Source organism: Schistocerca americana, chromosome 3 (assembly GCF_021461395.2).
Source record: "Schistocerca americana isolate TAMUIC-IGC-003095 chromosome 3, iqSchAmer2.1, whole genome shotgun sequence".
Lineage (NCBI taxonomy): Eukaryota > Metazoa > Arthropoda > Insecta > Orthoptera > Acrididae > Schistocerca > Schistocerca americana.
The window spans coordinates 921,545,184-921,560,166 of NC_060121.1; the positions used below are offsets into that span (position 1 = coordinate 921,545,184).

Consider the following 14,983-nt stretch of genomic DNA (forward strand, 5'->3'; position numbering starts at 1 on the left):
TACTCTACCTTAGCAACACATGAGATTGTGGAGCATGCTGCTCTAGTAAAGATGACTAAACATACTGTAGCAACCAGTGCATGAGCAGCAGCACATTGGGCTCAAAATGTTGGCCACTGGAAGGTTGGCCATATTTTCCCTATACAGAGCCTTAGCTAAGACTCCATCCATGCAAAACAAAAGGAAGGCCATTAATTCTGTAACATTTTGTTTGGCATGTATAATTTTGTGATCCACACAACTGAAGGCTTTAGTAAGTTCAAAAAATATAATTTTCATTGTTTAACTGTGCCATGACTTTATCTGTGAAGTAATGAAATGAGTGTATGGCATTGTTGGCCAGGAGGCCCCATTCGGGGAAGTTCGACCTCTGAGTGCGAGTCTTATTTCAGTTGACGCCATATTGGGTGACTGTGTGCCGGTGATGAGGATGAAATGATATCTTTTATTGCTTTCTCTTGGTATAATTCTTCACAAAAGCTAAAGTGATAGTTAACAATGTCTGCTCAGTTAAGTGAGTTAGTATTTTTTCATAGGTTACTTTCTCAAACACTTTTGAAAGATTTGGAAGGAGTGAAATAGATCTGTGACTAGAATTGGTTTGTTTATCTCTAGTTCTATATATGGACGTTACTATAACATATTTAAGTCTGTTGGGAAATATACCCAGAGTCATTGACTATTGACTGGTTACAGAGATAATTTGAGGGTAATCCTATCAAAATCTTAGTATTCATTGCCAGGAGAATTACTACATTTTAGTGACCTGGTGAATTTTGTAATCTGCTTTGGGGTCGCGTTTTTGAAACTAATGTATCTTGGTTGTGCATCAAGTGTCTGCACCAGTAAATATAATGCATCTGCGTTTGATTGTTTATTAAAGTGTGTAACATTTGCTGCCACTGTTAAGAAGTAATCATTGAATTTTGTGGCCAATGATATGGAAGTGTCACTATTATTGCGAGAGAGATTTTCTGGGGACTCCATTTCATCTGAATCACTATTTAATTTTATTTCTTGTTTAATGTTCCAAATTATTCCTTCCTTATTCTGGGAGTGTCTTATTTTTTAGCATGTACATTAGTTTCATTTTTATAATAACAGAATGGATGATTGAACAAGTCTGGTGACAGTGGAGTTTCAACTGTAGGCGTAGCTTGTCCTCTGAACTAGGTAGAGCTCCCTCCTTCTCTCTCTCTCTCTCTCTCTCTCTTTCTCTTTGTAGCCTAAAATACTACAATCCTGAGAGCTTTGCATCTCTCATCTTTGTATCCATTCAATTTTACCATTGTTTATTTTAGAAGAAAACAAGATTCAGAGTGCTGTAGGAATATGTATAAGAAGAGTTCAATTTATGTCTGTTTCATAAAACTGTCCTCAGCTTATTCTCTTAAATGCTCTTGTGATCGAGTCATTGCTTGAAACTATGTAATACAATTCTTTTATTTTGTGATCTGTACCTATGTGCTTAGTATATTCTAAGTGTGATTTTAGCATATATCCATCAAGATTAATCTGTTCAGTTTTAATTATTTCCATGTCAAGTCCTCATATCAAAGCATTCAGATGGAAACTATGCCTTGTATGATCAACCAAGCAAGGGGGCAATCCATCAATCACACCCATTCATCGGCATCATTCTTGCCTGTGTGATTTTCAAAGCTCTTCATTAAAATTTTTCCACAGAACACTTTGTCCTTAACTTGCCCTGCCTAATGAGTGATATAATCCTCACACTAGTGAGTCTTTTATAGGTTTTACTTTTGCTGTCTCCCAACTTGTATGCTAATGGTAATTGAAAACAACGGCTCACATGATCTAGCCTCTCTTTGTTAATTCGTCGTGTACTCGTATGTTATTGGTGTACATTTCATCATAATACCAATGTTTCAGGTGGAACTGTCAAGTGATCTGATGTACTCCTAGTATGTTGAGACTTAGACTGTTTGCTGTGCTGCATAAGACTTCTAGTATTGTGAAACAATATGGCTCCCAAGCAGACAAAAAGTACTTGAGGATGAGGATGTGTTGCACAAGTGTCCTGTTAACTTTGCCCTTTTTTTATATTGGAACCCTCTTAATGAATCCCAGTGAGGTATTTGCCTTTCTCACTAATTCAGTTTTACATAACCAGAAACAATCACACCGAGATGTTTAAATAATGACACTGACCTAGTGATTTTTCCCTTTTGCCATACTGAGATTCTTTAGATGCCTTTCATGTATTTATATGCACTGCCTTAAATTTACTCATGTTTAAATAGTGTTACCAGTTCTCATATGACATGCTGAAGTTTTACAAATCCTCTTTAATGCTGTAACAGATCTTAAGAGATTACCTATCTATAAATGAAAGCACACTCTACAAACTATCTTAGAAACATGTCGGCAAAATTGACGTGAGCCTACTATGAATGGTCAAGTACACACAGTGTTCAGTGTGGTTCCAGTAATATGTTCCTTTCTAGAACTATATATTAAATTGTTCTGTAGTGTAATTGCTCAGTCTATTGATTTCCGAGATCAATTATTCTGAAAGTGCATAACATACTGTTTAACAAGTAGTACGAAAATGTATCGGAAAAAGGCTTGGAAAACTCAAGAAATGTGACATCTGCTTGACTACCCTTACATATAAAATATATAGTTGCATCATATTTTATGATATCTGAAACACGTATGTCCATGTTTGGTAGCAATGTCATTAGTCAATAATTTCTCTACCACATGTGTGGTTTCTCAGTCTCTCTGATCACAAGTTAATGCTTATCTTGTATTCCAGTGTATCTGTTGTTTCCCTGTAATCCCCACTTTGCAGTTTTCTGCTGGTAAATTTTTTCTTTTGGTTGGCACATATTTATCCAATATCCTTACATGTACTGCTTTCTTGTATCTCCATTTTTTGCACTTCTTTTATTTAAATATGTCTCTTGTGTGTTTGTTGCCATTTTCAAAGGTTTTTCCCCTCTGTTGTTGTTGGTGATGTCTCCATCCCCGACTGCCCACTCTTGCTCCTAATAGACCATCAGCTGGTTACTACCCAGCAGTGTTGAATTTCATGTAAACCTCTCAGGTATTTGAATCTCATATGTTTTATTTCCTTTTATGCTTTATGTCCTGTCTTAAGGATCTTATGTTATTCTACTGTTATTCTTAATTATCTGTACTTTCTGTACCACTGCTGTCTTCATTCTTATTTTACAATTTTTCCTTTCTTGCTGAAGGATCATTGATTTCACATACTTCATATTCTACATCTACAACTACGTAGATACTCTGCAAGCAACTGTACAGTGCATGTGGAGGGCACTCAATGACACTAATAGTCATTTCCTTTCCTGTTCCATTCCCAAATAGAGCGAAGGAAGAATGACTGTCTATATGATCCGTATGAGGTCTAATTTCTCACATTATATCTTTGTGGTGCTTACGCACAGTGTAAATTGGCGTCAGTATAATCATTCAGCAGTCAGCTTCAGTATGCTGATTCTCTAAATTTTCTGAATAGTATTCCTTGAAGAGAACGTTGTATTCCCTCCAGAGATTTCTATTTGAGTTCACAAGCATTTCCATAACACATATGTGCTGCTTGAAACTACCTGTAATAAATCTAGCAGCTTGCTTGTGAATTGTTTCGATGTCTTCCATTAATCTGACCTAGTATGGATCTCAAACACTCAAGCAATACTCTAGAACAGATCGCACCAGCATCCTATATGTGTCTCCTTTGTCACACTTTCCTAAAATTCTCCCAATAAACTGAAGTTGACCATTCGCCTTTCCTTTCGCAGTCCTCACCTGCTCATTCCATTTCACATCGCTTTGCAGTGCTAGGTCCAGATATTTAAACGATGTGGCTGTGTCAAGCAGAGCACTACTAATGCCATATCTGAATATTATGGGTTTGTTTTTCCTACTCATCCATATTAACTTACATTTTTCTACATTTAGAGCTAGCTGCCATTCAAAACACCAACTAAACATTTTATCAAAGCCATCTTGTATCCTCCTACAGTCACTGAACATCGACACCTTACTATACCCCATAGCATCATCAGCAAACAGCTACAGATTGCCACCCACCCTGTCTGCCTAATAATTTATGTATATAGGGAACATCAGCAGTCCTATCACACTTCCCTGGGGCACTCCTGACAATACCTTTTTCTCTGATGAACACACACCATCAAGGACAACATACTGGTTACCATAACTTAAAAAGTCTTCAAGCCACTCACATATATGTGAACTTATTCCATACACTTGTGCCGTCATTAACAGCCTGCCATGGGGCACTGTTTCAAATGCTTTTCGGAAATCTAGAAATGTGGAGTCTGCCTGTTGCCCTTCGTACATAGTTCGCAGTATATCATGTCAGAAAAGGGCAAGCTGAGTTTAACACATGCGATGCTTTCTAAAACCATGTTGATTTGTGGACATAACCATGTTATAACTTGTGTATAATGTTAGACGACTGTTCATCAACTACAAGAGATAGAGAACAGTGGTCAGTCATTTAAGCGGGTCTACAATTTGCTTAGTTTCTGGACAAAGTCTTCCCTCAGAATTAATAAATCCACAAACAAGTTGTTGTGCTGTAGCCCAGTAGGACCTTGTTTGATAGCTTCTCAGTTTCCAGAATGAATCTTTAGTTCTGTAGCAGTGTGTATGGTGTTTTCCAAACTTCCTGGCAGATTAAAACTATGCGCTGGACCCGGACTTGAACCCAAAATCAATCCTTTTGTGAGCAGGCTCTTAGCAACTGACCTATAAAGGCACAAATTGTATCCTACCCTCACAACTTCATTTCTTATGGTGCCTCTCTTCTGCTCTCCAATTATAACAGAGGCTCCACTGAGAGTCAAATATGCATTCTGGAGGCAACCCTTGGGCTGCAGCTTAGCTGTTTCAAGACATATCTTTCCTTCTAGGAGTGCTAGTCCAACAAGGTACACAAGCAATCTGCTAAATTTGAAAAATAGGTGAGGGTCACTGGTAGACTGTAGCTATGATGGTAGGTTGACAGTCATGGTTAGATGGCTCAGTTGATCACAGCATCACCTGCAAGGTTCTGAGTTCAAGTTCCAGCCCGGCAAACAGTTTTTATTCTTCTTGGAAGTTTTCCTTAGTCGTTTGTTTGTACATCCTATGTTCCTGTTCATTGCTCAGCACCTTTTATATTTTGCAAGCTGTAATCTGTCCTCATACACTAATTATATTCCATCCTTAATTTTCCATTGCTGATACTTTAATTTTTTTGGTTGCTATTAGTCCTCCTGTGTCACATACATTTGTTTCAAATTTTCATCCCATCATAATGTTGGAGATAGCTTTCAGCTTTCACAGTTTTCGATTTCTTGTTTAATGAGCGTTTGTGTTATAGATTTGTTGTGAACATCCTGAAGATAGCAACAATTGCTTTGTTCAGCAGAGAGAGTCCTGCCAGTAAGTAATTTTTAACATGTTTGCCTCCTAACAGTTAAGAAGCATCACGCGGTGGACAGAGTCTGTGTAGCGAAATCTGTTACAATTTAACAGATAAAATACATCCCAGCTTTTGTTCCACAATGACTAAGAGACTGTGAGATTATATGTGACAGGTGATTCATGGAACTAACTATTGTAACTGATTGTCAAAAATAAATGGAATGCTTTAAAAACTACAATGGGAATTCTTTTGTATGTTGTTCCCTACAACCCAGATATTATCAACCAATGCTTTAGGTTAGAGGGAGTAACTTGTCACTACATGCTAGGAATATGTCATAGAAAAAAGAACCTATGACAAAGGCGTCATAGGTAATGAGAGGAAAAGTGAAGGAACTTATAAGAGAGAAATACACTATGTGATCAAAAGTATCTGGACATCCCCAAAACCATATGTTTATCATATTAGGTGCATTGTGCTGCCACCTACTGCCAGGTACTCCATATCAGCGACCTCAGCAGTCATTGGACATCATGAGAGAGCAGAATGGGGCACTCCGTGGAACTTATGGACTTCGAATGTGGTCAGGTGATTGGGTGTCACTTGTATCATATGTCTGTACACGAGAGTTCTACACTCCTAAACATACCTGGGTCCACTGTTTCCGATGTGATAGTGAAGTGGAAATGTGAAGGGACTCATACAGCACACAAGCATACAGGCTAACCTTGTCTCTTGACTGAGAGAGACCGCCGTCATTTGAAGATGGTCATAATGTGTAATAGGCAGACATCTATCCAGACCATCATGCAGGAATTCCAAACTGCATCAGGATCCACTGCAAGTACTATGACAGTTAGGCAGGAGGTGAGAAAACTTGGATTTCGTGGTCGAGCTGCTGCTCATAAGCCACACATCAGACCGGTAAATTCCAAATGACACCTCGCTTGCTGTAAGGAGCATAAACGTTGGACGATTGAACATTGGAAAAACGTTGTGTGGAGTGGAGAATCATGTTGCACAATGTGGCGATCCAATGGCAGGGTGTGGGTATGGCAAATGCCCGATGAACGCCATCTGCCAGCTTGTGTAGTGCCAACAGTAAAATTCGGAGGCAGTGGTGTTATGGTGTGGTCATGTTTATCATGGAGGGGCTTGCACACCTTGTTGTATTGTGTGGCACTATCACAGCATAGCGCTACATTGATGTTTTAAGCATCTTCTTGCCTCCCACTGTTGAAGAGCAATTCGGGGATGGCAACTGCATTTTTCAACACGATCGAGCAGGTGCTCTGTTTGTAATGCACGACCTGTTTCCAGCACCTGATTGAACGTATGCCTATGAGAGTGGAAGCTGTCATCAAGGCTAAGGGTGGGCCAGCACCATATTGAATTCCAGCATTACTGATGGAGGGTGCCATGAACATGTAAGTCATTTTCAGGCAGGTGTTCAGATACTTTTGATCACATAGTGTATGATGCACTGTTGATAATACATACATTCAGTTTCAGAAGGATGATGATGGTGTTGATAAATAAATGGTAGAGATTTCACAACTAAAGTACTGCCATTGAACAAAGAATGACATAAGCCCATGTGAACATACACTACACACTATGAGAGTGGCACTGACTGATTTGAAACGTTATGAAAACTTTGTAACATTCAGAATGCAGATGATAGTGATTTGAGTTGCAGATGATAGTGATTGAGTATTGAGAAGTATTTTTCAGTGCAAACAGTTGTTAAAATTATGGTGATAACTGAACTGATCACCTGTGTCTAATTCTTATGAATGAAATTCATGTTGCATTGCTCTAAGATTTCCTGGATCCATTAAATCAACACATAGTGGAAAAGTTAAAAAGTGACATGTGTATCTTTAACTGTTCTTCATAGCTGCATTACATTAAAATAATTATTACCCTTAAACACTTGTGATGTTGATGTTTCATTCCATTTTTATGTGTTAAAACGCTGTGTTTGATGCATTTGTGCCAGATGTCTCATCTTAGTTGCATAATTAAGCATTTGATGCATGAAGACATTTCTGGCAATAACTTGATCTGTTGACATAATGAATTGTACCATCTTATACTAAATATTTGCGACAGACAAATATTGACTTTTGATTGTTTATTTTTATTTGTTCTCATAAACTGAATTTTTCTAACTTATATAAAAAAAAAAAAAGAAATGAAAACTAAAAATGTACTCAATGTCACTACAGTAAACGAACTGACAATTTAGAAAAATCGTACAACTGTTTTATTTTTCTGTTGTAAGTCTGAAATCATTATACCAAAGACTGACTACAGCATTATTAATAATAATAATGCTGTTTTTTTAGTTCCTAAGCACTTTAAAATACTGATTAATGAAAAGTTTTACACTTGCCTTCCTTTTTTTTTTTACAAATTATTCTTATCCAATTTTGACTATCCCCATGCCTAGAGGTTTTCTGATATTACAAACTTTTTTTAAGTTGTAAATCTAGTTATGACTGTGTAAATTTGGAATGGGAGTACAAAGATAGCAACACGAATAGGAAGGTTGTTGTAGAATGCTTGAAATTGAATGCTGCTTTTGTGACAACTACATGGAAATGGTGAAACGCGAAAATATGTGTTTTTTAACTGGATAACTAGCATTTCCGGGTTAAGGAGCATGAGAATTACCATCTTTTTTTTCAATTTCCTGACATTTAACTGTGAGGTTCTGAGCTTTACTGTTTACCGTTTTTCATCTCTTGTGGGCATAATGTTATATTGATTACATACAGTTGAGAACCACAGCCTCAATAAATTCTCAGAAACATAACAACATGTTCCCAAAGGCTTTTCAGTGAGAGTAAATATTTTTATTTTAGGCTGCACCGCCAAACAGTTTCATTTGTGCCATTGACAAGCAAACACAAATTAGAATATTCTTACATTAGTTTCAATCAAAAATAAGAGCACAAACTGTTTCTGCATGGTCTGCATGAGTAATAAGCATGTTTACAGACATGCTAATATTTGAGTGACATATATTTATCACCACTGTGCACAGGAATGTGATGATAAACACGTCACTCAAGATTACTGTCTGATGATAAATTAAATTGAGAGACGATACCACAGAACTGATGAAGTACCTAAAGAAATCCTTATTTCCAGTGCAAATCTTATTAGATGCAGATGATACAAAAACACAAAGGCTACCAAACTTTATTAACTTGCATTCCATAATGGCACAAGTGATCATTTTTTGGAATAATTAATCAAGTCATGCTAAAGTTTCCAAGCCTGTAATACGAATTATATGAATTATTTGTGATGTTGTCTTAAGAATATCATGTAGAAACCAGTCCAAGGAACTGTGGTATATCCCTGCTTTCCTATATATTAATTCCTTAATAAAATTTGTTGTAAATAGTACGAGTGCTTTACATTTATCAAAACAACAACTCAGTTCATGGAATCTATACTAAAACTTAATACTTAACTCGAAGTGAAGTTCTAAACTGAACACATAAAGCTGCTCAGTATTACAATCAGGTAAAGTGCCTCCTTTGGGACAGCCATATACCAAACAAGATAAAATTAACTATCTTCAGTGCCTAAATAGATAAATAAGAACACTCTACATAAACATTTAAAGTCAGTTTATTTGGTTTAAAAAAGTGCCCCTTGTTCAACAACACACATTTTCAATGAATTGCCAGCAGCCATAAAAGGTTTAGCTACTTACAGAGTTCAGTTTAAGGGGAACCTAAAAGTTTTATTGTTGGGCAACCACTTCTACTGCATTGATGGATTTCTTCATAGAACCAATTGATGTATTCGTTAATGTTATCAGTATACGAAACATTTTGGTCTCAAAGTCAGTGAATCAAAAACTGTAGCCATAAAAGTAAGCAGACAAGGAAGACAAACTAAGCTACACCTGAATGAAACACCCCTGGAGAATGTGTAACATTTCCCATGTTAGGACAGTTTGATAGACTGTAAAAACTTAACTCAAAGTGAAGTTCTAAACTGAATGTGTAAAGCTGCCCAGTATTACAGTCAGCTAAAGTGTTTCCTTTGGGACAGCCAGATATCGTGCAAGGTAAAATTAACTATCGTCAGTGCCCGCTATATTCCCAGTTCGTCCTACTCACTGAGACCTGTGCTCTGACAGAGAGAGAGGAGAGAGAGAAAAGCGAAATCCAAGATGCTGAAATGAAGCTTGTTAGATCTATACTGAGATGAACAAGAAAGGAACAAGTGTAAAACTCAGTATACCAGAAGAACTGCAGCAATCTACATTAAGATGGTGTGATGTGTGAAACGGGTAGAAAAAAAACAGGATATGAGTGGGAAAAGTCAAGTTGGGCGGCAAAGGAGAAGATGGATCAACATAGGAAGGAGGTTGTTGCTGAAAGAGGTCTTCTTCGAGGAAAGATCTTCTTTGAGGTAGGGTCCATGAGAAAGAGCTGTACAAGGATAGAAAAAGTTGGAAGAGGCTCATTGCCCGCCTCTGAGAAACTGGAGCTGCGACCTGAGGATGATGATGACGATGAAATAATGTGTGGTTTAAAATCTCACTTCTGCAAATCTTCAGTGTAGTAATATAATCAATGTAAGTAAGTGTTGTAAACAGATTTTCAGATCTATGGTGTGTGGGTATAATAGCCTAAGAATGATGTTATACAGCTTAATTTAGTGTATGTTTATATGTATTCTTGTGTGAAACAAGTTTGACATTACCTCTTATATGAAAATATCTTTTAAGTTGTTTTTCCACATCAATCATGACCATTTTACTTGTAATCTATGAAAGAAACATCAGCATTCCTCTTTTATGTACATATGTGATGCATCCTGACACAACAAGGAGTAGTCAGTTTGTTTATGGGGTAAGAACTATAGAGGGAGTTCAAGGGTTGACTATAAATAGTAGTTTCAAAGGGATGGAGAGCTACATGACAGACATCTTCAGACTAAAATTCATAGCAAGAACATTCTTGTTTTTCTGACTTGGTCTCTGTCCTTAAGGATCTCTCGCAATGGGTCTGTGGAACAAAAAATTTATGTGACCCACGAGCACATATACACTACCTGATCGAAAGTATCTGGACATCTATCAGTGACCATTAATATGGTGTGTGTCATGAGTTTGCTTTTGTGACTACTTGAACTCTGCTAGGGACACTTTCAGTGAGGTGTCTGGATGTCTGTAGAGGAATTCAGCCCATATTCCTTCAAGTGTTGAAACCAGAGAAGATAGTGAAGCTGGGATCTGGAACTAAATCAGCATTCTAACTCATCCGAGAGGTGTTTCATTTGGTTCTGGCCAGGATTCTGAGCAGGCCAGTCCATTTCAGGAACGTTAGTATCCATAAACCATTGCCTCATAGACGTTGCTTTATGACAGAGTACATTGTCGTGCTGATACATACAGTAGTCTCCGAACTGTTGCTCTACTGTACGCAGTGCACAACGCTGTAAAATGTGTTCATGTCATTCCACATTTAGCATTTTCATAAGCGCAATAAGGAAATTCATTCTAACAATGAAAAACACCACCGCACTGTTGCACCACCACCTCCATACTTCACCGCTGGCAATACGCATAAAGACTGGTAATGCTCTTTAGGCATTTGCCAAACCCAAACTCTTCCATTGGATTGTCGTAGGGTATAACATGATCCATCATTCCGAATCACTCATTTCCGGTCTTCACTGTTCCAGTGGCATTGCTTTTACTACCACCTGAGGCGTCCCTTAGCATTGACTACAGAAATTTGTGGCTTATGAAGAGTTTCTCTATTATTGTACCGTATTCTTTTATATTTCATATGCACAGTCGTTGTACTAGCTGGACTGCTGGTAGCACTTCTTAATTCGAAAGTGATTCCTTCCATTGATTTCATGCGATTTTTTAAAACCACGCTGTGCAATGCTCGGTGGTCCCTGTCCATCAGTATGTTACATCTATCTGCTCGTAATCACATTACCAAGTCAACTTGGGCAGCATTAGAAGGGTTGAAAAGTCAGTGATGGGCTTTTTACTCAGGTGACATCTAATGACTAGTCCATGTTTGAAGTCACAGAGCTTTCCTGACCCATCCATTCTGTTGTTACTACTTCTCTACTAACAACACAATATTTCCCATTCATTTTACATTGGTAGGTCTGCGTTTCAAGACATCTAGTGGTCAATTCTGCTCTACATAGTGTATATACATACGTTTCATTGGTCAAGCAGACTTATGTACAAAAATTTAAAATTTTATTTTTTTTGTGCACCTTGTGTAAGGATGTTTCAAACCATGTGACAATAGTGCCAATGCCAATATCAGTCAGTAGTGAATTATAAAATAAAAATGTTTGTTCGTACTCAACAGCCTTTGCTGAAAGTGACTTGTTTCAGCTACTACCGTCATTGTATCTGTAGTTGTGAAGAATCAGAGGTTTAGTGTATACATTAGCTGTTTACAAAAGTAAAAATTCACCTAACAATACATAGAAATCATCTAACACAGTTCAGTGGTATTTGCAGTAAGCTGCCACACTGCTCAAATGTTTACAGAAATAAAAGTACTAGCTGAGAGTTGACACTGATGAGGAATATGTTGCCTCTGCTTTTTAGGTCATATGCATGTGAAATGACGGATAGCATTTAAAATGGCAAAGTTGAATTATAGAATATATATCAGAGGATACAATCCCAATTGGGCAGATGATCTTTAGATCTTGTTTTGAACGTGTTTTTCACAGTCTTATGAATGAGCCTCATAGTGTGTTGACAGTGAAAGCATGGAAGTGTTGTACAGAATGCCAGTAGAATATACGTAAAACATACTGGAAACTTTGAAATTGTTTCCTGTAGAAACAAAGATCCTGAAATAGTTTTAAATGAACAGAGTGTTTTTGGTCTAACTTGCTGTTTAAATTTTTCTGGTTTTGCTAGTTGGATGGCATCTTCTGTTGTGTGAGACACTTAAAGTTATTAAACAGGAACAACTTTTTATAATCACAGCAGAAAATTAACCCAAATTGTGTTAAAAAAGTTTTATGCAAATGATGGACTCATGATTTAAAATACATTATGAGTACTTGCTGTTGTTGTAGCTATTGTTGTTATATTTAGGTATGTATTGGTGCCAACTGAAATGCTAATTTTATGGTTGTGGAATCACACTCATTGGAATCATGTTTCATAATTTAACTCGTAATGTTTGTAGTTTCAAATGTTTGCTGTCATTTTATATGTGTATAACATGAAAAACAAAAGCAGCATATTCACTGCTAGCACCACCTTTTGCCTTGCACTTGTATTTCTGAAACCTTTTGGGCAAAGTTGGCAGTTGACCCCCACTTTGGTATAGTTTTTTTGTGAGTTTTAAATATTAATAGGTTAGTTTTTAGTTCTGTCTCCTGGTGTTGTATATGTAACACTTCCCATTCTTATGTTACTTTGATCTTAATTGTGTGACGGTAGTAGCAGAAATGTATCACTAATGCAGTAAATAAAAAAAAATACCTGAAGCAATCTGCATTATATTTAAAAAAAAAAAAAAAAAAAAAAAAAAAAAAAAAAAAAAAAAAAAAAAAAAACAACAGTCATAATGCCCACAGACTTGGGGTTAAGCCAGGCAACTTGTCTTCATAAGGAGTTGAGGGTATCAGTCATGTTTGACAATGCTGATTAGAAAACCACAACTGATGCCATTATCTTTCTCAGATAGATTTATTACTTACAGTCTAATAGCCTTTATGCCATCAAGATATTCATTTGAGCTTTAAAATGTCCAATATATGTTATTTCTGTCTAGCATCTGCAGAGTTGTTAATTATACTAGGCTGAATGGAAGCAATTTGTACCACCTTTCAGAGTTTTATGATTTGATACTATAGAACACCAGGAAAGGTGGGATTGATCATTTTCGGTGCTTTTATTTCATGAGCAGCAAGTGAACGTGCTGTAGACTGAACGTAAAACTGTCGCAAGACTGTGAAAGAGGTGGATGAGAAAAATATTTGTCAAAAGCTATGTTTAAAGGACAGCTCTCAATGAGTGCATAATATGGACATTGGAAACGACAGAAATGAAGCCATTAGAGGCTTTTGAAATTTGGAGCTACAAGAAACTATTCAAGAGAATGTGGATTGATCGAGTAAGAACTGAAGAATTCTTGTCACTAGTCAATGTGGGGGATGGGGGCAAGGGGGTGGGGGCACAACACAACATGGTACAGGACATAATGAATGAAATAAAGAGAATGGTTAGACATTTATTAGAGCATATTGATATGTGACTCGTGGAGAGCAGTTTTAAAACATTGCCCTCTTCATAAGAGTCCACCTTTTTGTTACTGCATCACTAATAAGCATTGAGATAGCTATTGGGAAAAAAAGGAAATCAAGTTAACAAAGTCAAATGTCTATAAGTAAAAGGTCCCTAGCTCACCAGAAAAGAAACTGGAAATAGAGAATATAGGTGTTTACTTTTGGGTTAGATTTCCTCAATAACCTGTGGCTTAAAAACATTATATTACAGAATACATTAACTTTAAGAGAAAGTGTTTGGCTATTCTTATAATTTTTATAATTTGTCTGCACTTTTTTTCTTTGTTTTTGACTGTCTTGTATCCAAACTATAAACACTTCTCTCCATGTGGTCTCATTGAATGGTTGTAAGTAACCTTCCAATGTTTTCTTCTTGATTTTTCATCTCTTCTGGAACAACATACAACTTTCAATGATTTGTAATACTGCAGCTGCTTTTCAGTTCAGTCTGGTTTCGAGCTAATGGGTTCTTGCTTAATGCAAGTAAAACTCAAAAGATTGTATTTAGTTTAAGAGATCTGCGAGTAGCAGACTTCATGGATAGTGTTAAGTTCTTAGGTATTGTTAGAAATAGTAAATTGACTTGAGAGCCACATATTAAATACATTAGCGCAAGACTGTCTAGAGTGGTGTATTTGTTAAGGAATTTAAAAAACCATGTACTTGCAGCCTATGTAAGATCGGCCTACTTCGCTTTTTTACAAAGCATTATAACTTCTGGGCTTTTAATATGGGGCAATAGCTCATACCTTCAGGACATTTTGGTACTTCAGAAGAAAGTAATTGGAATTATAACAAACAGTGATAAACTGGCCCACTGCAAACCACTGTTTATCAGCTAAAAAATATTAACTGTTATAAACATGTATATTTACACTGCCCTACTGCATATAAAGAGCAACTTATCAGAATACCAGTGTAGAAGAGATGTACACTTTCATGGAACCAGAAATAGTAGCCATCTTGACGTACCTTACTACAGATTACCCAAGTCACTGAACAGCTATGAAGCGATGGGTAAGATGTTTAACAAACTGCCACTAGAATGGGAAGACAAATTATTCAGTTGGTTAGCTGCAAATCCTTGCTACTCACTTCAGGAATTTTATAACTGTAAAATATCATAGGGGTACCGGTTTGGAGAGTTCAGCATAATTTCTTTAACTGAGTAATTTATAATGCAATGCTTTTCATATTATTTGATTTGAAATATTGTATTATATGGAAAACCAATGG

General features: G+C 36.8%; 1 protein-coding gene across 6 annotated transcripts in view; it reads left to right on the top strand.

Moving 5' to 3' along the window:
• The window catches only part of LOC124607074 (oocyte zinc finger protein XlCOF26-like), a 299,664-nt gene that overhangs the window by 53,828 nt on the left and 230,853 nt on the right, over window positions 1–14,983 (top strand). For 3 of the 6 annotated variants that reach the window (XR_006978771.1, XR_006978772.1, XM_047139248.1), the window contains exon 2: window positions 5,384–5,445. The exons of the other annotated variants lie outside the window; for them this stretch is intronic. The gene's annotated coding sequence lies outside the window, so the exon portion shown is untranslated. The remainder of the gene's footprint in view (window positions 1–5,383; window positions 5,446–14,983) is intronic. 6 annotated transcript variants of the gene reach the window in all.